The 26,347-nt window shown below is 47.4% G+C and overlaps 1 protein-coding gene across 1 annotated transcript in view; it reads right to left on the bottom strand.

Annotated features, from left to right (window-relative positions):
- Nucleotides 1–26,090, bottom strand: part of LOC143766953 (uncharacterized) — a 57,122-nt gene extending 31,032 nt beyond the window's left edge. Inside the window, exon 1 of the mRNA XM_077254972.1 lies at nt 25,936–26,090. The gene's annotated coding sequence lies outside the window, so the exon portion shown is untranslated. The remainder of the gene's footprint in view (nt 1–25,935) is intronic.
- Between the last annotated feature and the right edge of the window lie 257 nt (nt 26,091–26,347).

The following is a 26,347-nucleotide window of genomic DNA, read 5'->3' as shown; positions in this document are numbered from 1 at the left end:
ACCCCCTGGCCAGAATATACCCGGGGTTAAAGTGGCCTAGGCCAGATTATATCCCGGGTATATTCTAGCCTAGCCCAAACTATACCCCAAATTGGACTAGTCCAGTTTATACCCCTCCAGGTCAGAATATACCCCAGCTACTGTAGATCAGATTTTTCAGGCTTTTGAGAACCATTGAGTGACATTCTTAATAACGGGGCCCCAGGCAGCACCCAGGGCCCCAGGCAGCACACAGGGGCCCCAGGAAGCCCACACGGCTCCAGGCAGCGCACGAGGCCCCAGGCAGCAAACAGGGGCCCCAGGCAGTGCACAGGGCTCCAGGCAGTGCAATGGGGCCCAAGGCAGCGCACTAGGGACCTAGGCAATGTACAGGGCCCCAGGCAGTGCACAGGGCCCCAGAGAGAACACAGGGCCCCATGCAGCGCACGGGGCCCCAGGCAGCACACGGGGCCCCAGGCAGCACACGGGGCCCCAGGCAGCACACGGGGCCCCAGGCAGCACACGGGGGCCCAGGCAGAGCACAGGGGCCCAGGCAGAGCACAGGGGCCCAGGCAGAGCACAGGGGCCCAGGCAGAGCACAGGGGCCCCAGGCAGCACACGGGGCCCCAGGCAGCACATGGGGCCCCAGGCAGGGCCCAGGCAGCACAGGGGTCCCAGGCAGCACATGGGGCCCCAGGCAGCACACGGGGCAGAGACAGCGAATGGGACCCCAGGCAGCACACAGGGCACCAGGCAGCACACAGGGGTTCCTGGCAGCACACGAGGCCCCAGGCAGCACACGGAGTGGCAGAGACAGTGCACAAGGGAGGGGGAAGAGACAGCATGCAAGGGGGGAAGAGACAGTGAAAGGGGACCCAGGCAGCACACAGGGGCCCCAGGCAGCACACGGGGCCCCAGGCAGCACACGGGGCCCCAGGCAGCACACGGGGCACCAGACAGTACGGTGGCCCAGACAGCGCACAGGGGACCCAGGCAGCACACAGGGGACCCAGGCAGCAGTATTCCCCCTGAGGAAGGCACTCTGCCGAAATGCGCATAGGGGTTGCGGCGTCTCCACACATGTGCTGGTAAGATTCATTCATACTTATTTATGCTGACCACATTGATTGATTTAGTTGTACATTTGGGTTTTATGTACCTGGGTAGCTAGGACATGGCTGGTGTTTTTTTTTTTTTTTCCCCTCTAAGTCTTTACACTATGCACCTTTATTCTTACCCATGGTCCAGTATCCATTTCCATCATTGTTTACATATTTAGGATTTTTTGGTTCCTAACACTGGGGTATATATTTATACTTATTTATATTTAGCTCTGGTAACTATTTTATACTAACCCTTTGTGTACGATCCCTTTTTTCCTATTCATCCCATTGTGGTCTTGCTATGTGTTTATTTATTTATTTTTGTTAATATCTTGCCCTCCTGTTGGTGACGCCTTTTGTTGCTATTTTTGGCTCACTAAGCACTATTGGCTACAATATTTTACTGACTTTTTATATGTACTAATAAAGTTTTCTATCATTGTTCTTGCACACGTGCCTTTTTGTATGTTTAAATATCTGCTTTCACGTTGAACCTGTTTCCCATTAGTACTAATTTAGATACCACTATAGCACCTTCTGATTAGTGTACTTGACTATAGTATTATAATCCGAGGTATCTTTTTGCTGGAAATATCAATATGATGTGAGGGGTCCCAGGCAGCACACGAGGCCCCAGGCAGCGCACAGGGCCCCAGGCAGCGCACAGGGGGGAAGAGACAGCGCACAAGGGAGGGGGAAGAGACAGCATGCAAGGGGGGAAGAGACAGTGAAAGGGGACCCAGGCAGCACACAGGGCCCCAGGCAGCGCACAGGGCCCCAGGCAGCGCACAGGGGGGAAGAGACAGCGCACAAGGGAGGGGGAAGTGACAGTGTGCAAGGGGGGAAGAGACAGCACGCAGGGCCCCTGTGAGCCATCTCTGCCCCCTGTGCGCTGTCTGGGATCCCAAGTGCGCTGTTTGGGACCCCCTGTGTGATGTCTGTGGCCCCGTTCTTGAGTATATTAAAGATTAAAGCATATTAAAGATCAAATTTTTCACACTTATGAGAACCATTGAGTGATGTACTCAAGAACAAGGCCCCAGACATCGCACAGGGGCCCCAGACATCGCACACCGCACAGGGGCCCTAGACATCTTAGGCTAGTTTCACATTTGCACACGGCTGTGTCCGCTCTTAGTGAAGCCCCGCCCACTGCCGTGCCCGCCAGTTAAGCTCCGCCCAGGTACGCATGCGGATGCATGTGGCCTGCGTACCCTATCCTTATCATCTTGCGGATGTCTGCGTTTGCGTCCGCATGCGTTGTTTAGACGATTCAGTGAATGCAAGAAAATCAAACTTGTTGCCTTCGCCGCGGGTTGCAGCACCTTAAAAAAGAACGTGGGCGGAGCTTAACCGGCGGGGCGCAGCAGTGGTCAAGGCTTCACTGAGAGCGTACGCATGCGCACGGCTGTACGCAAATGTGAAACTAGCCTTACAGGATTGAGTGATATACTCAAGAGCAGGGCCCCAGACATCGCAAAGGGGGTCCCAGACAGCGTACAGTGGGTCCCAGACAGCGCACAGGGGACATGCGCTCTATCTATTTCCCCCCTTGTGCGCTCTCTCTTACCCCCTTGCTCACTGTCTCTGCCCCCTGTGCACTATCTGGGACCCCCTGTGGGCTGCCTGGGGCTCCTGTGATCTGCCTGGGGCCCTGTGTTCTGCCAGGGGCCCCGTGTGCTGCCTGGGGCCCCTGTGCGCTGCCTGTTGCCCCTCTGCGCTGCCTGGGGCCCCTGTGCTCTTCCTGGGGCCCCTCTGTGCTGCCTGAGGCCCCTGTGTGCTGCCTGGAGCCCTATGCGCTGCCTGGGGCCCCGTACGCTGTTTGGGGCCCCGTGCAGTTCCTGTGGCCCCTGTGCTCTTCCTGGGGCCCCTCTGTGCTGCCTGTTGCCCTGTGCGCAGCTTGGGGTCCTGTGCACTGCCTGGGGCACCATGCGCTGTTTGGGGCTCCGTGTGCTGCCTGGGGACCCTGTGTGCTGCCTGGGGCCCAGTACGCTGTTTGGGGCCCTGTGCACTTCCTTTGGCCCCTGTGCTCTTCCTGGGGCCCCTCTGTGCTGCCTGTTGCCCTGTGCGCTGCCTGGGGCCCCTGTGAACTGCCGGGGGCTCCTGTGTGCTGCCAGGGGCCCCTGTGTGCTGCCTGCCGCCCTGTGTTCTGCCAGGGGCCCCGTGTGCTGCCTGAGGCCCCTGTGCGCTGCCTGGGGCCCTGTGAGCTGCCTGGGGCCCTGTGAGCTGCCTGGGGCCCCTGTGGGTTGCCTGGGGCCCTGTGCACTGCCTGGGGAGCCTTTTTGCTGCCTGGGGCCCTGTGCGCTGCCTGGGGCCCCGTTTGCTGCCTGGGGCAAAAAGAAAAAAGAGCAAGCAATTATCCCTAACAGGCTCAAGTAAAACTGGCTGTTTCCCATGTTTAAACTGTGTGAACTGCACCTATATGGTGAAAGGAGCAACGTTTGAACATCCGCAAACAGGGAAAACATATGGCATTAAACACTATCTAACATGCAAGTAGTAAAAGATATTGGAACCACTGCGCTACCCAAGGAAAAAACACCAAGGAAAATTACTTACTTAATAGGGAGTCAGTTTGTGAATATAGGAGCCACCTGTTCCTTTAGAAGGGAGGTTGAACCTGGTTGTGGTATATTGCTAGAAGGGACAGCGTAGAGTCAGTGAATTAGGTATGGACAAGATAGTACAAATGGGTAATACAGGATATTATATGTACACACTTACTTGATGTGTGAGGCTAATTGTGCGCTACACTGTGAGATGTTCCTTTGTGGATTCAGATAATGGTTCTTCCACAGGTTTGAGTGTTATTTCTGGAGAGAAATAGTATATAGCATATTATAGAACATGGGTCCCCTAACCAACCTCAACCTTATAGTAGTATGGATATTGATTAGAACCACTTACTGTTCATAAAAGACTAGGACGGCTGCACCTGAAGTGCTTGCTTGCCGCAGTCTGATGAGTTGATGCTAATGAGGAGAGGGATAGGGTGGAGATGTGAACTATCTGTTATATTAAGAACAGACTGTTCTAAGCTTGTAGACCAACTAGAAATGCAAATTGAACTGTCCGTTCACTCACCATATGATTGCTTGAGGTCAGCGCTTGTGAGTCTTGTTTGTAGCGCAAGTGCCCGCCGGCAATTGGTGGTGCAGGGTGATACCAGGGAGTTATCCTGAAGGGACGCGTCTTGGCGAGAGCGCAGGAGTGCGGGAGAACACCAGCGTCTCGCGTGCCCCGGCCCGGAGTTCATTTTAAAACATAATTATTTTTTATATGAAAAACAGTATTATCTGCAAACTCACGGGACCGCTATGGGTACGCGGTTCGCGCCTAGTTTCGCAAACCTGTATGTAGGAAAGTGGGAGCTAGAGTTCATCTATAAGAACGGTCATCTTCAAAAAGGCCTCCAAATTTGGCATCGTTTTATAGATGACATCCTCTTTATATGGAATGGTTCACTAACAGATCTACAAAGGTTTATTTCCAGCCTCAATTGCAATAACTACGGCCTAGAGTTTACACCTACTATTAGTTATACCAGCGTTAATTTTTTGGACCTAACTATTTGTGCAGAACAGAACAAATTAATCACTAAGGGCTTCCATAAACAAGTAGACTCGAACAGCTACATTCATATTAGTAGTTGTCACCTGCCAGTTTGGCTTTCAAATATACCAAAGAGCCAATTTATGAGAATCAGACGAAACTGCACGGAAATTGAGGATTATCGTAGGGAAAGTGACTACTTGGTAGCTCAATTTGAGGAAAAGGGGTATGATATATCCACTCTAAATAAAACAAGATCAGAAGTAGAAACCATGCCAAGGAACTCTCTAATTCACAAAATTACAACTACCTGTAATCCCCCTACTATACAAGAACAAATAGGGCAAGTCCCAATAATAACGCAATTCCATTCAGGCCATAGGCGTTTCATAAACATCATTCATAAACATTGGCCTATTCTGAAGGGGGATAAATGTATTGGCAATCTGTTACCTACAAAACCTAAGTTTGTCTACACCAAAGCACAAAACTTGGGACTCTTACTTGCACCAACTACAAAATCTGTAATTCCTACCAAAAATCCTAATAACAAAAAACAGGCACTTTTATTTGAACCCAAAGCGAAACTACAAGGTTTCATACCATGTGGAAAATGTACATGCTGTAGACGAGTCTCAAATAAAAAAGAGATCCGCACCAGCTTCAAGGACGCCAACGAAATATATGAATATCCCATTTATGACCATATTACTTGTCAAACCACAGGGGTTATTTATATACTAAAATGCCCGTGTGGAAAGATTTATGTAGGCCGCACAAAAAGAAGGTTGATGGATAGAATTAACGAACATTTTAACAATATCAGCAAGGGGTTCATAGGACATCCATTATCCCGTCATTTTTCGGAACAACATAATCACTCCATCCGTGGAACATTTTTTGGGGGCATTCAAGTGGTCCCACATAACTCTCGAGGGGGGGATTATATTAAAGCTATGTCTCGGGTGGAGTCCAGGTGGATATTCACCTTAGATAGTTTGGCCCCGACGGGCTTAAATCAGGAAATAGAACTATATGCTTTTTAGTATGACCCCAATCAAACCCCCCCCCCTCCCTTCTCCTTTCCCCCCTCTTTCCCCCCCCCCCCTACCCCATTACACACATTAGCGCAATTATGTAAGTAGGTGATGTGGTTGGAGATTAATACTATTATATATTTTAACTATTTATCTATTTAATTCCGGCTAATCCTTTTAGGTTTTAAGTAATAATTTTATAGGATGGCCAGGTGTGACATTTGACTAGTTCCACCTTTTCGCACATATTATTCTCACATTCTTTTATATATTTTTGGTTTGCTTTTACCACGTTATCCAATTTTAATTAAAAATTAAAAATTAATTTTAATGATTCATGTGTGCTTCACATATAGCAGTTTTTAATTTATAAATTAATAAAAGTCTTTTTAGCATTTAGGCCAATAATTAGTGATATGTATAGGAGCATTTAGTGGTTATGATTACACAGAGCTCTAGGTTCCTTCTTATGACACTATTCCATAGCTCTGGATCGACAGCAATAGATAATAGTCTACTATCCGGCAATTGTAACTTAAACCATCAGGCTAATTGATGATCTAGGATTACTTAATGAAAGCAATCAGCTTTAATTATGGTGCCAACCATCAATCAGGGGCTCCAGGAGCGCTCAATTGGCAATCAGGCGATTATATAAGGACGGATCTCTGCAGTGGAGACATAGCCCTGACGAAGAGGGAAGTTAACCCTCGAAACGCGTAGGCAGCTTGTCTCCACCACGCTCCCGTCCTTACTCTTTGTGTGACGTCACATCAGCCCCGCCCCCAATCCTTCACCGCGTTCTCAGCGCTGCTTCCAGCCGGGGCACGCGAGACGCTGGTGTTCTCCCGCACTCCTGCGCTCTCGCCAAGACGCGTCCCTTCAGGATAACTCCTGGTATCACCCTGCACCACCAATTGCCGGCGGGCACTTGCGCTACAAACAAGACTCACAAGCGCTGACCTCAAGCAATCATATGGTGAGTGAATGGACAGTTCAATTTGCATTTCTAGTTGGTCTACAAGCTTAGAACAGTCTGTTCTTAATATAACAGATAGTTCACATCTCCACCCTATCCCTCTCCTCATTAGCATCAACTCATCAGACTGCGGCAAGCAAGCACTTCAGGTGCAGCCGTCCTAGTCTTTTATGAACAGTAAGTGGTTCTAATCAATATCCATACTACTATAAGGTTGAGGTTGGTTAGGGGACCCATGTTCTATAATATGCTATATACTATTTCTCTCCAGAAATAACTCTCAAACCTGTGGAAGAACCATTATCTGAATCCACAAAGGAACATCTCACAGTGTAGCGCACAATTAGCCTCACACATCAAGTAAGTGTGTACATATAATATCCTGTATTACCCATTTGTACTATCTTGTCCATACCTAATTCACTGACTCTACGCTGTCCCTTCTAGCAATATACCACAACCAGGTTCAACCTCCCATCTAAAGGAACAGGTGGCTCCTATATTCACAAACTGACTCCCTATTAAGTAAGTAATTTTCCTTGGTGTTTTTTCCTTGGGTAGCGCAGTGGTTCTAATATCTTTTACTACTTGGTTGCTTTTTCTAACAGGGTCGGCGCAGAACCTGTTGTAACCACCTGCAGCTCCCACAGCACTCTTATCTATCCTTTCAGGTGACTGGGCGCCAGTGTACATATTCTTTATTAACTATCTAACATGCAGCTCGGATTTTGTTGTGTAACTCTTGATGTGTCCTTGCAAGTTGTGGTACGTCGGGGAAACGACGTGCGAGTTCAAAGTACGAATGAACCAACATTGATACTCCATCAGGAAAAAGAGGACCGATCTCCCGGTTCCCAAACATTTTGTGGAATGTAATCATTCATAATAATTGATAGGGTACCTGTAGATAGGAGGGGGGTGACAGAGAGCTGGTCCTCCGGAAAAGGGAACTCATGTGGATTTATAAACTGAACACTCTCAGGCCCATGGGCCTTAATGTAGACTTCAAATTACATACAGTTATATAAGATAGCGTTCCTGCATCGGAATTGTGTAGTTAGAAGTTTGGTATTTTTTATATTTGGGAATACTTTGTTTTTACTAGTATGTTCCTAATTTTATCTTGTATATTTTTTGTCCAGGTACTGTTGCTGTCAAATGTAACGGAAGATCCTAACTGGAGAGACATTCGACATGGAGGAACAAAATTAATTCTAGTAATAATTATATTATGCCATCATAATTACTTGTAATCAAAATACATATTTGATCTAGTTATATATATAAACATTTTTTCTGACAATATGTTGTATCATGCACGTGGATGGTGGGAGGCCAATTAATAAATCATTTAAAAATATTTCTTTGCTTTATATATTTTTTTCTGCTTTTTTCTATTATTATTGACAGTGTGGCCATAAAGGGCTAGGTGCAATCTGCTCACTGGTGAATCTTAGTAAATTAAAGCACATTTGTTCATACTAGCCAGGACTATGGTGCTACTGCTATGCAGAGGTCATGAATGGAGGCGCCTGGCCCGGAGGGGTGAGGGGCACCCTGTAGACACTGTATGAGTGCCAGGTGAGGGTCTGAATCAAGACACTCTCTGGTAGCTCAATGTAGGATTAGGCACAGTTTACATTAGTCTATATGGCATAGAAGCAGTTGAGCTGTCTTGGTGAACTTTACGGCCATGTGCACACGTTCAGGATTTTTTGCGTTTTTTTCGCGTTTTTTCGCTATAAAAACGTGATAAAAACGCGAAAAAAACGCTTACATATGCCTCCTATTATTTACAGGGTATTCCGCATTTTTTGTGCAAATGTTGCGATTTTTTTCCGTGAAAAAATCGCATCGCGGAAAAAAAGCAACATGTTCATTAAAAATGCGGAATTGCGGGGATTCCGCACACCTAGGAGTGCATTGATCTGCTTACTTCCCGCACGGGGCTGTGCACACCATGCGGGAAGTAAGCAGATTATGTGCGGTTGGTACCCAGGGTGGAGGAGAGGAGACTGTCCTCCACGGACTGGGCACCATATAATTGGTCAAAAAAAAAAAATAGTCCTATACTCACCCTCTGATGGCCCCCGAAGTGTTCCCGCCTCTCCGGTGCATGCTCTCTCTTCGGTTCCTATAGATGGTGTGGTTCAGGACCTGTGATGATGTCGCTGTCTTGTGATTGGTCGCGTGACCGCTCATGTGACTCACGCGACCAACCACAAGCCGCGACGTCATCACAGGTCCTGAACCACACCGGCATCTATAGGAACGGACGCCGCTGAGGAGATCGGCTGGGTGAGTATAACCATTTTTTATTTTTTATAAACATTCTATCTTTTACTAATGATGCTGCATAAGCTGCATCTATAGTAACAAGTTGGTCACACTTGTCAAACAGTATGTTTGACAAGAGTGACCAACTTGTCAGTTTTCCAAGCGATGCTACAAATCGCTTGGAAAACTTTAGCATTCTGCAAGCTAATTACGCTTGCAGAATGCTAAAAAAAACGCGAAAAAAACGGGGAAAAAACGCTAAAATAAAAATGCGGATTTCTTGCAGAAAATTTCCGGTTTTCTTCAGGAAATTTCTGCAAGAAATCCGGACGTGTGCACATACCCTAAGGTGGTAAACTGATAACACCATGTGTTTTATAAATAAATATTGATTTTTTTTGTATACATAGATTGCCACTAGTAGCCTATTTGATAAGATGCCACAATTGTAATGGTGCCCTTATCAGTACTTTTATGCCACTAATAAAATGGCGTCTGGTGGTACCATATTAGCTACATTGTGGCCATAGCAATGCTGTGCAGGTCATTTTATGATCTTTAGTAATATCGCAACTATTGGCGCTACGGCGCATGCGCAGGATGCCATGAAGGCATCTGATCCCATTACCAAGATGGAGACTTTGAGCGCTACTGCGCAGGCGCGAGGCGCCATCTGGAAATCAGCGGTTCTCATTGGCCTCATACCTAGCACGTGACTATGATTCAACGGACCCGTTGAAGCACCAGACAGGTGCGAAACGATCGTCGTTCAGCTACCGCATAAACCAATGTGTACACCCCCGTGCCGTGTTATAATGGACTGAATAAAGTGACCTGCATAAGAAGGTTGGTGAGTGCAGCCGTTTTTCTTCTCATCGTATATATTCACTTGGTTTCCTTGGCTACGGCACCCGACACCCAGCAGGACAGCAACATTCCATTAACTCACAGGCTCGCACACATACAGGATCTGTGGTGCGGGTCGCTGACTTCCTTATCTGCATACAATTAGTACAGTGTTTGCAGCTTACTGTACATGTATTTAATTAAAGATTATTTTTCTGAAAAAAAATGGGGTGGGCTCCCGCATAATTTTCGCAACCAGAAGAGGGAAAACGATGGCAGGGGGCTGATGTTTATAGCCTGGGAAGGAGCTTCCCAGGCTGTTAATATCAGCTCACACCTGTATATTTAGCTTTTAGTGGCTATTAAAATGGGGGACCCCCAAAAAAGTGATGTATGGTCCCCCTATATTTAATAAACAGCATTGGCTATGCAGACAGCTGCATATTGATATTAATAGCCTAGGAAGGGGCCATGGATACTGCTCCCCAGGCTAAAAGCATCAGCTCTCAGCCGCCACAGAAAAGGCACAGCTTTAAGATGCACCAAGTATGGCGCATAGCCAGTCTCTTCCCACCTGCCCTTTAGCGGTGGCAAGTGGGGTAATAGTTGGGGGGGTTGGTGTAACCATCTCAATTGGGTTCAGGTCTGGTGACTGTGAAGGCCAGGTCATCTGGCGTAGCACCCCATCACTCTCCTTCTTGGTCAAATAGCCCTTACTGTTGTGAATTTGGATTCTGGGCTCCCCCGGTGGCTACTGGTGGAATTGAACTTGTGACATCATCTTCCCTGTTCACCTGTTCTGATTAGATCTGGGTGTCGCTATATAACCTGGCTTCTCTGTTAGATGCTTGCCGGTCAACAATGTTATCAGAAGCCTCTCTGTGCTTGTTCCTGCTCCCAGACATCTACTAGATAAGTTGGACATTCGTCCATGTTTTGTTTTTGTATTTTGGTTCCAGTTCACAGCTGCAGTTTCGTTACTGTGTCTGGAAAGCTCTTGTTGATCAGGAATTGCCACTCTGGTATTATGAGTTAATGCCAGAGTCCTAAAGTAATTTCTGGATGTGTTTTGTTAGGGTTTTCTACTGACCATGAAAGTATGCTTTCTGTCTTCTGCTATCTAGAAAGCGGACCTCAAATTTGCTAAAACTATTTTCCTGCTGCGTTTGTTGTTTCATCTCATATCACCGCCAATATATGTGGGGGGCTTCTGTCTCCTTTTGGGCATTTCTCTAGAGGTGAGTCAGGTCTTATATTTCCCTCTGCTAGCATTATTTAGTTCTCCGGCCGGCGCTGGGCATATAGGGATAAAAAGTAGGACATGCTACCTGGCTACTTCTAGATGATGCGGTAGGTTTAGTTCATGGTCAGTACAGTTACATCTTCCAAGAGCTTGTTCCTATAGAGGCTTATGCTAGTTCTCTGGCCATGGAGATCATGACAGTTTGACCGGCCCACTAAAGGGTTAAAATCCTTGGCTGAGAAAGGAGAGAAATAAGAAGTCTGCTGAGAGTTTTTTTTTTTTTTTTTTCCTCTGTGCTCTTAATTGGATCACTTGCCAGTCTGTCTATGCTGCAGTCTTTCTTTTTTTTCTCTCTCCTTATAATCTTTGAATGGCTTTGTGTTCACCTGTTAATAATGGATCTTCAGAGTGTAACTGCAGGTTTGAATAATCTCACCACGAAAGTACAAAATTTGCAAGATTTTATTATTCATGCTCCGGTATCTGAGCCGAGAATTCCTTTGCCGGAATTCTTCTCAGGGAATAGATCTAGCTTTCAGAATTTTAGAAATAATTGTAAGCTATTTTTGTCCCTGAAATCTCGTTCTGCTGGAGACTCTGCACAGCAGGTTGGGATTGTGATTTCCTTGCTCCGCGGCGACCCTCAAGACTGGGCTTTTGCATTGGCACCAGGGGATCCTGCGTTGCGCAATGTGGATGCGTTTTTTTTGGCCTTGGGCTTGCTGTATGAGGAACCTCATTTGGAACTTCAGGCAGAAAAAACTTTGATGTCCCTATCGCAGGGGCAAGATGAAGCTGAAATTTACTGCCAAAGATTCCGTAAATGGTCTGTGCTTACTCAGTGGAATGAGTGTGCCTTGGCGGCTACTTTCAGAGAGGGTCTCTCTGATGCCATTAAGGATGTTATGGTGGGGTTCCCTGTGCCTGCAGGTCTGAATGAGTCCATGACAATGGCCATTCAGATCGATAGGCGTCTGCGGGAGCGCAAACCTGTGCACCATCTGGCGGTATCCACTGAGAAGACGCCAGAAAGCATGCAGTGTGATAGAATTCTGTCCAGAAGCGAGCGGCAGAATTTTAGACGGAAAAATGGGTTGTGTTTCTATTGTGGGGATTCTACTCATGTTATATCAGCGTGCTCTAAGCGTACTAAAAAGCTTGATAAATCCGTTTCCATTGGCACTTTACAGTCTAAATTTATTTTGTCTGTGACCCTGATTTGCTCTTTGTCATCTATTACTACTGACGCCTATATCGACTCTGGCGCCGCTTTGAGTCTTATGGATTGGTCCTTTGCCAATCGTTGTGGGTATGATTTAGAGCCTTTGGAAACTCTTTTTCCTCTGAAGGGGATTGACTCCACCCCATTGGCTAATAATAAACCACAATACTGGACACAAGTGACTATGTGTATTAATCCGGATCACCAGGAGACTATTCGTTTTCTAGTGCTGTATAATCTACATGAGGATTTGGTGCTGGGATTGCCATGGCTGCAGTCTCACAACCCAGTCCTTGACTGGAGAGCTATGTCTGTGTTGAGCTGGGGATGTAAGGGGACTCATGGGGACGTACCTTTGGTGTCCATTTCATCATCTATTCCCTCTGAAATCCCTGAGTTCCTGTCTGATTATCGTGACGTCTTTGAAGAACCCAAGCTGGGTTCACTACCTCCGCACCGTGAGTGTGATTGTGCTATAGATTTAATTCCGGGTAGTAAATACCCAAAGGGTCGTTTATTTAATCTGTCTGTGCCTGAACATACTGCTATGCGAGAATATATAAAGGAGTCCTTGGAAAAGGGACATATTCGTCCATCGTCATCTCCCTTAGGAGCCGGTTTTTTCTTTGTGTCAAAAAAAGACGGCTCTTTGAGACCATGTATTGATTATCGGCTTTTGAATAAAATCACGGTTAAATATCAATACCCATTGCCGTTGCTGACTGATTTGTTTGCTCGCATAAAGGGGGCCAAGTGGTTCTCTAAGATTGATCTCCGTGGGGCGTATAATTTGGTGCGGATCAGGCAGGGGGATGAGTGGAAAACCGCATTTAATACGCCCGAGGGCCACTTTGAGTATTTGGTGATGCCTTTTGGTCTTTCTAATGCCCCTTCAGTCTTCCAGTCCTTTATGCATGATATTTTCCGCGATTTTTTGGATAAATTTATGATAGTGTATCTGGATGATATTCTGATTTTTTCGGATGACTGGGACTCTCATGTCCGGCAAGTTAAGAGGGTTTTTCAGGTTTTGCGGTCTAATTCTCTGTGTGTCAAGGGTTCTAAGTGCGTTTTTGGGGTTCAGAGAATTTCCTTTTTGGGATATATTTTTTCTCCCTCTTCCATTGAGATGGATCCTGTCAAGGTTCAAGCTATTTGTGATTGGACGCAGCCCTCTTCTCTTAAAAGTCTTCAGAAATTTTTGGGCTTTGCCAACTTTTATCGTCGATTTATTTCTGGTTTTTCGGATGTCGTTAAGCCATTGACCGATTTGACTAGACAGGGTGCTGATGTTGCTAATTGGTCCCCTGATGCTGTGGAGGCCTTTCAGGAGCTTAAGCGCCGTTTTTCTTCTGCCCCTGTGTTGCGTCAGCCTGATGTGACTCTTCCTTTTCAGGTTGAGGTCGACGCTTCTGAGATCGGAGCTGGGGCAGTGTTGTCGCAGAAAAGTTCTGACTGCGCCGTGATGAGGCCTTGTGCCTTCTTTTCCCGTAAATTTTCGCCCGCTGAGCGGAATTATGATGTTGGGAATCGGGAGCTTTTGGCCATGAAGTGGGCGTTTGAGGAGTGGCGCCATTGGCTCGAGGGGGCCAGACATCAGGTGGTGGTATTGACTGACCACAAAAATTTGATTTATCTTGAGACCGCCAGGCGCCTGAATCCTAGACAGGCGCGCTGGTCATTATTTTTTTCTCGGTTTAATTTTGTGGTATCGTACCTACCAGGTTCTAAGAATGTTAAGGCGGATGCCCTTTCTAGGAGTTTTGAGCCTGATTCACCTGGCAACTCTGACCCCACAGGTATTCTTAAGGAGGGAGTTATCTTGTCAGCTGTTTCTCCAGACCTGCGGCGGGCCTTGCAGGAGTTTCAGGCGGATAGACCGGATCGTTGTCCGCCTGATAGGCTGTTTGTTCCTGATGATTGGACCAGTAAAGTCATCTCTGAGGTGCATTCTTCTGCGTTGGCAGGTCATCCTGGAATTTTTGGTACCAGGGATTTGGTGGCAAGATCCTTCTGGTGGCCTTCCCTGTCACGAGATGTGCGAGGCTTTGTGCAGTCTTGTGACGTTTGTGCTCGGGCCAAGCCTTGTTGTTCTCGGGCTAGTGGATTATTGTTGCCCTTGCCTATTCCTAAGAGGCCTTGGACACACATTTCGATGGATTTTATTTCAGATCTGCCTGTTTCTCAGAAGATGTCTGTCATCTGGGTGGTGTGTGACCGTTTTTCTAAGATGGTTCATTTGGTTCCCCTGCCCAAATTGCCTTCTTCTTCCGAGTTGGTGCCCCTGTTTTTTCAAAATGTTGTTCGTTTGCATGGTATTCCTGAGAATATCGTTTCTGACAGAGGAACCCAATTTGTGTCTAGATTTTGGCGGGCATTTTGTGCTAGGATGGGCATAGATTTGTCTTTTTCGTCTGCTTTTCACCCTCAGACTAATGGCCAGACCGAGCGGACTAATCAGACCCTGGAGACATATCTGAGGTGTTTTGTGTCTGCTGACCAGGATGATTGGGTTGCTTTTTTGCCATTGGCGGAGTTCGCCCTCAATAATCGGGCCAGCTCTGCCACCTTGGTTTCCCCGTTTTTCTGTAATTCGGGGTTCCATCCTCGATTTTCCTCCGGTCAGATGGAATCCTCGGATTGTCCTGGAGTGGATGCGGTGGTGGAGAGATTGCATCATATCTGGGGGCAGGTGATGGACAATTTAAAGTTGTCCCAGGAGAAGACTCAGCTTTTTGCCAACCGTCACCGTCGTGTTGGTCCTCGGCTTTGTGTTGGAGATTTGGTGTGGTTGTCTTCTCGTTTTGTCCCTATGAGGGTCTCATCTCCTAAGTTTAAGCCTCGGTTCATCGGTCCGTATAAAATATTGGAGATTCTTAACCCTGTTTCCTTCCGTTTGGACCTCCCTGCATCCTTTTCTATTCATAACGTTTTTCATCGGTCGTTATTGCGCAGGTATGAGGCACCGGTTGTGCCTTCCGTTGAGCCTCCTGCTCCGGTGTTGGTTGAGGGTGAGTTGGAGTACGTTGTGGAAAAAATCCTAGACTCCCGTGTTTCCAGACGGAGACTCCAGTATCTGGTCAAGTGGAAGGGATACGGCCAGGAGGATAATTCTTGGGTCACTGCATCTGATGTTCATGCCTCTGATCTGGTTCGTGCCTTTCATAGGGCCCATCCTGATCGCCCTGGTGGTTCTGGTGAGGGTTCGGTGCCCCCTCCTTGAGGGGGGGGTACTGTTGTGAATTTGGATTCTGGGCTCCCCCGGTGGCTACTGGTGGAATTGAACTTGTGACATCATCTTCCCTGTTCACCTGTTCTGATTAGATCTGGGTGTCGCTATATAACCTGGCTTCTCTGTTAGATGCTTGCCGGTCAACAATGTTATCAGAAGCCTCTCTGTGCTTGTTCCTGCTCCCAGACATCTACTAGATAAGTTGGACATTCGTCCATGTTTTGTTTTTGTATTTTGGTTCCAGTTCACAGCTGCAGTTTCGTTACTGTGTCTGGAAAGCTCTTGTTGATCAGGAATTGCCACTCTGGTATTATGAGTTAATGCCAGAGTCCTAAAGTAATTTCTGGATGTGTTTTGTTAGGGTTTTCTACTGACCATGAAAGTATGCTTTCTGTCTTCTGCTATCTAGAAAGCGGACCTCAAATTTGCTAAAACTATTTTCCTGCTGCGTTTGTTGTTTCATCTCATATCACCGCCAATATATGTGGGGGGCTTCTGTCTCCTTTTGGGCATTTCTCTAGAGGTGAGTCAGGTCTTATATTTCCCTCTGCTAGCATTATTTAGTTCTCCGGCCGGCGCTGGGCATATAGGGATAAAAAGTAGGACATGCTACCTGGCTACTTCTAGATGATGCGGTAGGTTTAGTTCATGGTCAGTACAGTTACATCTTCCAAGAGCTTGTTCCTATAGAGGCTTATGCTAGTTCTCTGGCCATGGAGATCATGACACCTTACACAGCCTGGAGGTGTGTTTGCGGTCATTGTCCTGTTGAAAAATAAATGATGGTCCAACTAAACGCAAACCGGATGGAATAGCATGCCGATGCAAGATGCTGTGGTAGCCATGCTGGTTCAGTATGCCTTCAATTTTTAATAAATCCCCAACAGTGTCACCAGCAAAGCCCCCCACACCATCACACCTCCTCCATGCTTCACGGTGGGAACCAGGCATGTAGAGTCTATCTGTTCACCTTTTCTGCATCGCACAAAGACACGGTGGTTGAAACCAAAGATCTTAAAGGGAACCTGTCACCCCGTTTTTTCCGTATGAGATAAAAATACTGTTAAATAGTGCCTGAGCTGTGCATTGCAATAGTGTATTTTGTGGACCCCGATTCCCCACCTATGCTGCCGAAATACGTTACCAAAGTAGTCGTTTTCGCCTGTCAATCAGGCTGGTCTGGTCAAAAGGGCGTGGTGTCTTCCCCCAGATCTTGCTTAGTTTTCCGTTGGTGGCGTAGTGGTGTGCGCATGCCCAAGGTCCCGAATCCGCTGCACAGGGGAGTGGAAAGAGCGCGATGTGCACTATTTCATTGGTGATCGGTGGGCGCGGCCATCTTCCTTTGGCCGCGCATGCGCAGAAGCGGCGCTCTGCTGGCCGCGGCTTCAGGAAAATGGCCGCGGGATGCCGCGCGTGCGCAGATGGAGATCGCGGCGGCCATTTTCCTGAAGCAGAGCAGAGCAGAGTGTGGTATTGACCTGGTCTCTAATCTCAGCTGCTGTTAACCTGCGATTTCTGAGGCTGGTTACTCAGATAAACTTATCCTCAGAAGCAGAGGTGACTCTTGGTCTTCCTTTCCTGGGACGGTCCTCATGTGAGCCAGTTTCTTTGTAGCGCTTGATGGTTTTTGCCACTGCACTTGAGGACACTTTCAAAGTTTGCCCAATTTTTCGGACTGACCGACCTTCATTTCTTAAAGTAATGATGGCCACTCGTTTTTATTTACTTAGAATTTGTATTATGGCAAGAAAAAAGTAGCTAACAGCCTATTCAGTAGGACCATCAGCTGTGTATCCACCAGACTTCTGCACAACACAACTGATGGTCCCAACCCCATTTATAAGGCAAGAAATCCCACTTATTAAACCTGACAGGGCACACCTGTGAATTGAAAACCACTCCCGGTGACTACCTCTTGAAGCGCATCAAGAGAATGCCAAGAGTGTGCAAAGCAGTCATCAAAGCAAAAGGTGGCTACTTTGCAGAACCTAGAATATAAGACATAGTTCTGATGCCTTCAGTGTGAATGTACGATTTTCATAGTCATGAAAACAGAAAAATATTTAAATGAGAAGGTGTGTCCAAACTTTTGATCTGTACTGTGTATATATACACACACACATACATATACACTGTGTCGCTGACATCTATAAAAAAAGAAAAAAATCTTCCTCCTCACCCCTAATGGGGGTGGTCTTTGTTGTCCTTTCTCATTCTCGGGTTCTGTACCAGAGACCTGGGAGTTTGAGGGTTCTTGCGCAGGATCTTAGTTGTTCCTAGCATTGCGCTTTTCTGGACAGAGAGCTCAGATGTTGCTCCTGGGATCTGTTGTAGCCATTCTTCCCACTTAGGGGTCACTGCTCCAAGTGCTCCTATCACCACTGGAATCACTGTTGCCTTCACCTTCCATATCTTCTCCAGTTCTCCTTTGAGGCCTTGGTATTTCTCCATCTTCTCATATTCCTTCTCTCTGATGATGCTGTCACTTGGCACTGCCACATCTATTATCACTGCTGTCTTCTGATCCTTGTCTACTATCACAAAGTCTGGTTGGTTAGCCAACACCTGCTTATCCGTCTGGATCTTGAAGTCCCACAGGATTTTAGCCCTTTCATTCTCCACCACTTTTTCTGAGGTCTCCCACCTGGACTTAGGGGGAATTAACCCATATGCTGTGCAGATGTTCCCGTATACAATTCCCACTACTTGGCTGTGGCGTTCAGTATACGCTGTTCCTGCTTTCATTTTGCGTCCTGCCACTATGAGTTAGATGGTTTCTGAGGTTTCTTTGCATAGACCGCACCTTGGGTCTTGTGTGGTAGATTCCAGCTTCTATGGATCAGGTACTTAGTGCTTGCTCTTGTGCCGCTATGATTAGTGCCTCTGTGCTGTCTCAGAGTCCAGCTTTCTCCAGCCATTGGTAGGATTTCTCCATGTCAGTCACCTCCATTATCTGTTGATGGTACATTCCATGCAGCGGCTTGTCTTGCCATGGCGGTTCATGTTTCTGTTCTTCCTTCCAGATCTGTTGTTGTTGCCTTAGGCTTTCTATCAGCATCTCATATTTTGGTGCCATTTTTCTGATATTTTCCTGGATACTCTTTGTTTCATCCGTGATGGTGGCCTGGATGCTTATCAAGTCTCGACCACCCTCCTTTCTGTTGGTATACAATCTTTGGGTGTTAGACTTAGGGTGGAGACCGCCATGCATTGTGAGGAGCTTTCGTGTTTTCACATCTGCAGCTTCCATCTCTTCTTTTGGCCAGCACACTATGCCAGCAGGGTATCTGATAACTGGCAGGGCATATGTATTGATGGCGCAGATTTTATTCTTCCCAGTGAGCTGACTCTTCAGGACCTGTCTTACCCTTTGATGGTATTTGGATGTTACTGCTTTCCTTGCCTCCTCATCATGGTTACCGTATCCCTGTGGGATGCCAAGGTACTTGTAGCATGTCTGTACATCTGCTATGTGCACTGCTAGTAATTCCACTCCATCAGTCTTGACTACCTTGCCTCTCTTTATAACCAACCGGCCGCACTTCTCCAGTATGAAGGACATCCCGATGTCTTCACTGTAGATCCTTGTCAAGTGGATCAGTAATTGATGTCTCGTTTTTCACATACAGCTTGATGTCATCCATGTAGAAGAGATGGCTGAGGTGCTTCCACTCTTGAACTTGTATCCATAGCCAGACTCTGTAATTATTTGACTGAAGGGGTTCAAGCCTATGCAGACCAGCAATGGGGACAGTGTACCTTGGTATATGCCGCATTTCATGGTCTCTTGTGCTAGTTGTCTTGAGTTGACTTCCAATGTTGTTCTCCATAGCCCCATTGAGTTTCTGAGGAAGGTTCTTAATTTCCTGTTGACATTGTACAGAGCCAAGCATTCACAGATCCATGTGTGTGGCATTGAGTCATAGGCTTTCCTGTAGTCAATCCAGGCTGTGCTGAGATTGGTCTGTCTGGATCTTGAGTCTTCAGCGACTGCTCTATCTACTAGGAGCTGGTGCTTAGAGCTTCTGGTGTCAGTCCCAATGCCTTTCTGAGCTGGATTCATGTACTGGTTCATATGGTTCTGTAGCTTGGTGGCTATGGTGCCTGACAGGAGTTTCCATGTTGTTGTAAGGCAGGTTATTGGGCGGTAGTTGGATGGAAATGTTCCTTTGTGAGGATCCTTCATGATCAGCACTGTTCTTCCTTGTGTTAGCCAAGCTGAGTGGTGGCCTGCTTCTAGCAGTTGGTTCATCTACTTTGCCATGCGATCATTTACCGAGGCAAATTTCTTAAGCCAGTAGGTAAGGATCATGTCTGGGCCAGGTGCTGTCCAGCTCTTCAAGTTCTTGACCCGCTGTTGGATATCTGCTTCTGTAATGGTGACTGGTTCTTGCTCTAGGTGGTTGCTGTGTTTCATTCTCAAATATTGCAGCCACATTGCACTGGTGTTGTGTTTTTTCCACTATGGATGGTTCTTTGGAGAACAGGACATTTATCTTCTTGGCCTCAGCTTCTCTAATGTATCTCCCTAGTCTTGCAGTGAGTGCTATGATCCTTTCTTTAGCAGTCTCTCCTTTTGGGGTCAGGCCTTTGTACCGTATATACTCGAGTATAAGCCGAGATTTTCAGCCCAAATTTTTGGGCTGAAAGTGCCCCCTCGGCTTATACTCGAGTCACGGTCGGCGGTGGGGTCGGCGGGTGAGGGGGAGCTGATGCATACTCACCTAGTCCCGGCGCTCCTGTCGCTCCCCCTGCCTGTCACACGGTCTCCGGGTGCCGCAGCCTCTTCCCCTGAGCGGTCACGTGGGACCGCTCATTAGAGAAATGAATATGGACTCCACTCCCATAGGGGCGGAGCCGCCTATTCATTTCTCTAATGAAGCGGTGCCGGTGACCGCTGATAGAGGAAGAGGCTGCGGCACCGAAGACCAGCTGTCCGGGGGAAGGAGCGGCACGCCGGGAGCAGGTAAGTATCGCATATTCACCTGTCCTCGTTCCACACGCCGGGCGCTGTCTCCATCTTCCCGGCGTCTCTCTCTCTCCTCACTGACTGTGCAGGTCAGAGGGCGTGATGACGCATATAGTGTGCGCGCCGCCCTCTGCCTGATCAGTCAGTGCAGGGAGACGCCGGGAAGATGGCGCCGAGGAGCTGCAAGAGAGGTGAGTATGTGTTTTATTATTTTTATTGCAGCAGCAGCACAGCTATGGGGCAATAATGGACGGTGCAGAGCACTATATGGCAGAGCTATGGGGCAATGGTGCAGAGCACTATATGGCACAGCTATGGGGCAATAATGGTGCAGAGCACTGTATGGCACAGCTATGGGGCAACGGTGCAGAGCACTCTATGGCACAGCTATGGGGCAATAATGATGCAGAGCACTGTATGGCACAGCTATGGGGCAATGGTGCAGAGCACTATATGGCACAGCTATGGGGCAGTAATGGTGCAGAGCACTGTATGGCACAGCCATGGGGCAATAATGGTGCAGAGCACTATATGGCACAGCTATGGGGCAATGGTGCAGAGCACTATATGGCACAGCTATGGGGCAGTAATGGTGCAGAGCAGTATATGGCACAGCTATGGGCAATAATGGACGGTGCAGAGCACTATATGGCACAGCTATGGGGCAGTAATGGTGCAGAGCACTATATGGCACAGCTATGGGGCAGTAATGGTGCAGAGCACTATATGGCACAGCTATGGGGCAATAATGGTGCAGAGCACTGTATGGCACAGCTATGGGGCAATAATGGACGGTGCAGAGCACTATATGGCACAGCTATGGGGCAATAATGGTGCAGAGCACTATATGGCACAGCTATGGGGCAATAATGGTGCAGAGCACTGTATGGCACAGCTATGGGGCAATAATGGTGCAGAGCACTGTATGGCACAGCTATGGGGCAATAATGGTGCAGAGCACTGTATGGCACAGCTATGGGGCAATAATGGACGGTGCAGAGCACTATATGGCACAGCTATGGGGCAATAATGGTGCAGAGCACTGTATGGCACAGCTATGGGGCAATAATGGACGGTGCGGAGCACTATATGGCACAGCTATGGGGCAATGGTGCAGAGCACTGTATGGCACAGCTATGGGACAATAATGGTGCAGAGCACTATATGGCACAGCTATGGGGCAATAATGAACGGTGCAGAGCACTATATGGCACAGCTATGGGGCAATAATGGTGCAGAGCACTATATGGCACAGCTATGGGGCCATAATGAACAGTATGGAGCATCTATTTTTATTTTTGAAATTCACCGGTAGCTGCTGCATTTTCCACCCTAGGCTTATACTCGAGTCAATAAGTTTTCCCAGTTTTTTGTGGCAAAATTAGGGGGGTCGGCTTATACTCGGGTCGGCTTATACTCGAGTATATACGGTACTTGTCCAGCTTGGTCTTATTCTTGATCTTTACACACTTCTGTATTTCTGATAGTTGGCTGACTTCCCTTCGTGGCACTTTGATCTTTGTCTACAGTCTTCTTTTCCAAGGGGAGCACGTACTTCTCTTATTCTTGCTGGTTGTATAGCCAAGCATTTCCATGATTGCTGAGGCAGTAGCATAGATCAGGTTATTAGTTTGAATTATGGTGGTAGTAGGTACTGATGCAAGTGCTTGATCCATCTCAAGTTGTGATAATAGCTTTCTCTTTATGATATTGAAATGTTGGTTGACTAGTGGTTTCTCAGTTAGTGGACATGCAGGTCTTGTATCCACCCAGAGTTTCCTCATACGTTTCATATATCCTCTCCCATTTGGACTGCTGTTATAGTAGCATTTCATCAGATCCAGGTTCTCTTGCTTTGTCCATGTATGGTTTGGTCCAGTAGCCCATGTATCATCAGATTGTCCTGGTTCCTCGACATCTGACGTGGACCTTGTTAATCCAGGTGACATCTGAGTTGGCATGACTCTCTTTGCTCGTGACACTCATGTTTATTGAGGTAGGCACCATGGTGTTATGGACCACTACTGGATTTGAACCCCAGTCTCCCACATTGGTGGCTGTGATTTTACTAAACGCAGCACATGTATTGCCGGCTTCTATTATGTCTTTTACCGAATGTTACCGACTTTTTCTGATCTTATGAAAAATGCTCGTGTTACCGATCATGAATCCGAATGTATCATATTCGTGTCGAATTTATGTTTAGTGATCGTTTTCCGAACATATTCGCTCATCTCTAATTATGGCCACCACAACCTGCTACACAAAATAATAACCCCCACTCAGTATGGAGGCATTTACAGTCCACCACAACCCCAGTATAATGGCCCCTACCAGCCACACATTCAGTATGAGAGTCCAAACAGCTCTTCTCTTAATATGATGCCCCCACAATTCCGGATATAAAACCACACACTACTCAGCCAACCCGGTTCCTGAGGAGCGCTGCTCTGGTCTGTGCGGCGTGAGTACTGAGGCTCCGTACTACAGGTGTGATGTAGTGACGTCATTGTGCCTGCAGTGCACGGAGTCTCAGACTCAGAAGTGAAGGCTGAATGGTGGATCAGGAGCTTTCCACTCCCTGATTCACTAATCTATTCAGCGGTATCACCGTCATGGGAATGTGGATATCGCTGAAATTGTGATGATGGGAAGGAGAGGGTGACCAATACCACACCGCACCGAGCCCTGTCACTTCATAGGCATCACAGCAACCGAGTGGGCTACCTTTATGGATGATACACTCCTGCCTATCCAACCATCGTATGGGAAATATCTCATAGATCCTGGGTTCATTAGTATCTGCACCAAGAATGAAGCTAAGTGAGTATTTATTAATTGTCGGTGGACGGAGGTAGTCAGTGAGGTGGATGGTACCATATTGTGCATGTAGGGGCAGTACTGTGGGAACATTATATAGTGGAGGGATGGCAGTACTGTGGGGATATTATACTGTGTGTGAGGGGGTATGGCGGTACTATGAGAAAATTATACTGTGTGTGGGGGTATGGCGGTACTATGAGAACATTATACTGTGTGTGGGGGTATGGCGGTACTATGAGAACATTATACTGTGTGGGGGGTATGGCGGTACTATGAGAACATTATACTGTGTGTGGGGGTATGGCGGTACTATGAGAACATTATACTGTGTGTGGGGGTATGGCGGTACTATGAGAACATTATACTGTGTGTGGGGGTATGGCGGTACTATGAGAACATTATACTGTGTGGGGGTATGGCGGTACTGTAAGAACATTATACTGTGTGAGGGTATGGCGGTACTATGAGAACATTATACTGTGTGTGGGGGTATGGCGGTACTATGAGAACATTATACTGTGTGTGGGGGTATGGCGGTACTATGAGAACATTATACTGTGTGGGGGTATGGCGGTACTGTAAGAACATTATACTGTGGGGGGGTATGGCGGTACTATGAAAACAATATACTGTGTGGGGGTATGGCGGTACTGTGAAAATACCTTTTTTACGAGAGATGCCAGCACTGTAGGAACATTATACTGTGTCTGGGGGTATGGCGGTACTGTAGGAACATTATACTGTGTGTGGGGGTATGGCGGTACTATGAGAACATTATACTGTGTGGGGGGTATGGCGGTACTATGAAAACAATATACTGTGTGGGGGTATGGCGGTACTGTGAAAATACCTTTTTTACGAGAGATGCCAGCACTGTAGGAACATTATACTGTGTGTGGGGGTATGGCGGTACTGTAGGAACATTATACTGTGTGTGGGGGTATGGCGGTACTATGAGAACATTATACTGTGTGGGGGGTATGGCGGTACTGTGAGAACATTATACTGTGTGGGGGTATGGCGGTACTATGATTACATTATACTGTGTGTTGGGGTATGTTGGTACTATGAGAACATTACACTGTGTGTGGCGGTATGGCGGTACTATGAGAACATTATACTGTGTGTGGGGGTATGGCAGTAGTGTGAAAATACCTTTTTTACGAGAGATGCCAGTACTATGGGAACATTACACTGTGTGGGGGGGTATGGCGGTACTATGAGAACATTATACTGTGTGTGGGGGTATGGTGGTACTATGAGAACATTATACTGTGTGTGGGGGTATGGCGGCACTATGAGAACATTATACTGTGGGGGGGTATGGTGGTACTATGGGAACATTACACTGTGTGGGGGGGTATGGTGGTACTATGAGAACATTATACTGTGTGTGGGGGTATGGCGGTACTATGAGAACATTATACTGTGTGTGGGGGTATGGCAGTAGTGTGAAAATACCTTTTTTACGAGAGATGCCAGTACTATGGGAACATTACACTGTGTGGGGGGGTATGGCGGTACTATGAGAACATTATACTGTGTGTGGGGGTATGGTGGTACTATGAGAACATTATACTGTGTGTGGGGGTATGGCGGCACTATGAGAACATTATACTGTGGGGGGGTATGGTGGTACTATGGGAACATTACACTGTGTGGGGGGGTATGGTGGTACTATGAGAACATTATACTGTGTGTGGGGGTATGGTGGTACTATGAGAACATTATACTGTGTGTGGGGGTATGGCGGTACTATGAGAACATTATACTGTGTGGGGGTATGGCGGTACTATGAGAACATTATACTGTGTGGGGGTATGGTGGTACTGTGAGAACATTATACTGTGTGTGGGGGTATGGTGGTACTATGAGAACATTATACTGTGTGTGGGGGTATGGCGGTACTATGAGAACATTATACTGTGTGGGGGTATGGCGGTACTATGAGAACATTATACTGTGTGGGGGTATGGTGGTACTGTGAGAACATTATACTGTGTGTGGGGGTATGGTGGTACTATGAGAACATTATACTGTGTGTGGGGGTATGGCGGTACTATGAGAACATTATACTGTGTGTGGGGGTATGGTGGTACTATGAGAACATTATACTGTGTGAGCGCCATCATATATATTACATAAGGAGTGTAATAAGGAGAGACATAATAAAGCCTCCTCAGGGCTGTGCTGCATTTGTACAGACTGCTATCTGCCGTCCAGACGGGACCATGTGACACCAATGGGGAGAGGGAGGGTTTCCGGAGGGAAGAGTCTAGAGGGTGCACCTGGTCAGGAGACCTTGATGGCGCAGTTACTGATATTATAAAGGCCGGAGCCCCAAAGGCAGAACAGATTTGGCGCCAACAAAGGAAAGGGGTGCGGGGAAGACTCTGAGGTACCAGCTCCTGGTAAAGTGCCCGAGGCAGCTGGGTGTGGGGCAGAACCTGCTTACAGGGCATAATGGGGGCATTACACTGTGTGGGGCCAAGAAAGGGGCCCTGTACTAGGAGAACACTCCGCTCCTCACTTCCTGTCCTCCATAGTTGGCTCGTATGTATCTATTACAGGAAACAGAACAACAACGTTATGGTTCTTATAAAGAGTCTCCTCCGTGCAGAAGGGGTTAATGTCCCCGGCTGCGCTCAGTACTGGGGAATCTCCAGCACATACCTCCACCTGCAGAGCCGCACTCCACAGATAGGTAAATGCTAGAGTGTATGGGCTCCTTCCAGGTGTGACGTCATTTCCGGGGGGCGTGTCATATCGGGAGGGGGCGTGTTCTCCAAGGCGGCAAAGGAAAGCAGCATGACAGCTTGTGGACGCCATGGAGGTCAGTGGTTTCAGGGTGAAAAATGCTACTTGCCGATCGCTATTCGCTATTGGGGGGAGGCCCTGTGGTGGTCGACCTACTTGTCTGTGTGGGGAGTGACCCGTGGTGGGATTTTGGGGGGTGTTGCTGGCTATTGTGGGGGACCCCCAGGGCAGTTTCTAGCCCAAAAATGACACAGGGCGAGAGTAGGAAATTTCTCCCCCCCCCCCCCCCCCCCGGCACCGAAAATAATAAACATTATTTTTGTGGGCT

The sequence above is a fragment of the Ranitomeya variabilis genome, chromosome 4 (genome assembly GCF_051348905.1).
Source record: "Ranitomeya variabilis isolate aRanVar5 chromosome 4, aRanVar5.hap1, whole genome shotgun sequence".
Taxonomy (NCBI): Eukaryota; Metazoa; Chordata; class Amphibia; order Anura; family Dendrobatidae; genus Ranitomeya; species Ranitomeya variabilis.
The sequence above is the reverse complement of the archived record's forward strand: the minus strand, read 5'-3'. Positions and strand labels throughout refer to the sequence as shown.